This window comes from Rattus norvegicus, chromosome 7 (assembly GCF_036323735.1).
Source record: "Rattus norvegicus strain BN/NHsdMcwi chromosome 7, GRCr8, whole genome shotgun sequence".
NCBI classification, from domain to species: domain Eukaryota; kingdom Metazoa; phylum Chordata; class Mammalia; order Rodentia; family Muridae; genus Rattus; species Rattus norvegicus.
Window position 1 is genome coordinate 118,002,799 of NC_086025.1, and position 3,080 is coordinate 118,005,878.

Consider the following 3,080-nt stretch of genomic DNA (forward strand, 5'->3'; position numbering starts at 1 on the left):
AGGCCAGCCTGGTCTACAGAGTGAGTTCCAGTACGGCCAGGGCTACACAGAGAAATCTTGTCTGAAAATAAAAGTAAAAAATAGTAAGAGGTCTAAGGATGAAGCGGGGTGGTAGAGTAGTTGCCTAGTAAGGGCTTGGCTCACTGCCCCACCAGCAGGATGGTCTGGGGTTTGAGTCTACCCTGGGCTACTTAGTGAACTCCAGACTAATCTGGGTTATAGAACCATCCACACTTTATCTCGAAAACAACAAAGAAAGTGAGACCAGGTGTGGTAGAACATGCCTTTAATTTCAGCACCCAGGAGACAGAGGGAGGTGACCTCTGAATTTGTGTCCAGCCTGGTCTATATATTTCTAGGTCAAGATGACACAGTGAGACCCTGTCTCAAAAAACAAGCAAACAAACAAACAAACTAACTAACTAAATGCAATACAGTGTTTTATAGGAAAATTAGAAAATATGGAAATTAAGAGAAAAAAAAAAAAAAGAAAAGAAAAGGGTTCTCAAAGCCGGGCCACCCAGAGCTAAGGACTGCCATTTGCAGGTGTTTGATTTCTGTTTCAGTTCCCTGCTAGCTACTGTAACAGACATTATGCTGTTCCTGGCTTAAAATAGCACAATTTGATCTTCTTCCCTCTGCAGGGCAGAAGCCAGATCCGCTGAGCAGATGAGAGCAAGGCCTTGACAGGGCTGGTTCCTTGAGGAGTTTCTGGGAAAGATCTGTGTCTGGAGCATGCTCCAAGCCCTTTCTGTGCACCCCAGGTTCTGGGGTGGGACATGAGGATCTAAGGGCTGGGGGGCTTTTGTTCAGCCTTTCAGAATCAATCTTCCTTCCTTCCTTCCTCCCTCTCTTCCTCTCTCCCTCCCTCCCTCCTTCCTTTATTATTTTTTAATCCCAAGACAGGATCACTCTATCTAGCCCTGACTGTTTTGGAACCCACTCTGTAGACCAGGCTGACCTCGAACTCAGAGATTTTGCCTCTGCTGCCCAAACACTGGGATTAAAGGTGTGTGCTACCACTGCCCGGCCAGAATTTTTCTCTTCTCAGGTTGCCTCGTGTTCCCCCCACAATCCTGCTTAGTTCATAGCTTGTTTAGTCAGCTCTGTGCCTCCGGGAGGGTCCCCTTCAGCTCATGTTGAACCCCAAGCCCATGTGCTTGTGAGCTAAGCCTCATTGCTGTCTCCTTTTGGGGAACTCCATAAGCAAGAACCTCACCCACCACCAGTCCAACCCTTCTCCTACCACTTAACAGTCTCCCATGAGAGCCTCCCCAAAACCCCACCGCAGCCTGCACCTTCCCTGCTCTCTCTTTCCTGTGTCCTTTTACAGTCACATTTCTTGGAGGTTCTCTGAAGAGTTTCTGGTCTGGGTGAATGAGATAGCTCAGTAGGTAAAGGTGACTGCTGCCAAGCCTGATGATCAGAGTTCAACCCCTGGGACCCACGTGTGGAGGGTGAGAATTGACTTTCACAGGTTGTCTTCTCGCCAACCCGCTTGAGCTGTGCTGTGTGGGTATCTACATATATGCACACAATTAATAAGTAATTTAAAATGAACATTGAAAGTAGAATTCTGGGCTGCCCCTCTCCTTTTGCCTTCCATCCATGGTCTTCCATCCACAGCCCCCCCACCCCCACCCCCAAACAAGAATGTCATGTCACCAATACTAACTTTTTGTGTTTGCTTCAAGCAGTTTGGTGCCTGGTCATGAGACCTGAAGTGACTCCAGACGCAGCAGCTCACGGACAACCTTCATGACCGGCTCTCTCTCCTCTGGGAGACCGGACACCAGATGCCCTGGTGCTGATGGACGCACTCTGTAAACAGACCCCAAGCAGAAAACAACCTAGGGCTGAAGCAGGGGCCATGGTGCTGTCTTTGAAGACTGAGGTGCACCACCCTCGGGGACCTGCCCTGCCACTGAAGGTGACAAACCCAGATGATATCCTGTGGGCCTGTTCCTTCCCTGTTATGGTTTTACACACATTTGCGTAATTATGTGATACAGGACTCTTCCAGTAACAGTGTGCTAAGGGCTGGGTCTCTTCCGGAACTGTGTGAATAACAGTATTCCCAGCACATGGAATGAACACTTCCTACATACTGGTTCAGTGACCTTTTTGTTTTGTTTTGTTTTCTAAAATTACTCTGTGCGAGGATGGAGAGACGGCTCAGAAGGTGAGAGGATCTGCTGCTCTTGCTGAGAACCTGGGTTCAGTCCCCACACTCATACAGCACAGGCACAACACATACATGTGGCCTGCATACATACACGCACCCATATGCAAAGCACACATGTATATAAAACAAAATGAGATGGGGATCTCTTTATGTAGTCCTGGCTGTCCTAGAACTCACTATGTAGACCAAGCTGGTCTCGAACTCGTGGAGACCCTCCTGCCTCTGCCTCCCGAGTGCTCAGATCAAAGACATTTGCCATCATGTCTGGTCTAAACAAACCAATTTTTAAAAGACTTAAATAATTGTATTGTTTTGGCATGTGTAAAATATCTTTTGACTATATTCACTCCATTACACTGTTTATCTCCTCTCAGTTCCTCTAAAACTTCCCCCCTCAAACCTCCCTCCAATTTTCATGGTTTTTGTATGTGTGATCCACTATTTTATTTTTGAGACAGATTCTCTGTGTAGCCTGGCTGTCCTGGAACTTTCTCTGTAGACCAGGCCTCAAACTCAGATCTGCCTGCCTCTGTCTCCTGGGAGCTGGGATTTAAGGCATCATCAGCAATGCTATGTTTACTTACTTGTTTGTTTTAAATTCTTGTATGGGTGTGTGCATCTCAGTGCATGTGCCCTGGGAAGCCAGAGGCATCAGCCCTTCTGTAGTTTCACTTACAGGCAGTTGTGAGTCACCCAGTGTGGGTGCTAGGAACCGAACCCCAGTGCTTTGCAGGAGAAATACCATCTACTGACCACTGAGCCACCTCTCCACCCCAAACCCCCTCATTTATTTTAATCAGGATTACTTGCATAAATATGAATGGAGCTTTGTTCTTTAAGATAGGATCTGTGTCTACCTACCCAGTGCGGGATTACAGGCAAGCACCACCAGGCC

At 47.5% G+C, this 3,080-nt stretch overlaps 1 long non-coding RNA gene across 1 annotated transcript; it reads left to right on the top strand.

Moving 5' to 3' along the window:
* Positions 1 to 322: 322 nt before the first annotated feature.
* On the top strand, positions 323 to 2,155 carry LOC134479760 (uncharacterized). Its single transcript, XR_010053453.1, has 3 exons — positions 323 to 1,009; positions 1,334 to 1,457; positions 1,698 to 2,155. It is a non-coding gene; the product is annotated as an uncharacterized LOC134479760 (long non-coding RNA).
* Positions 2,156 to 3,080: the final 925 nt, after the last annotated feature.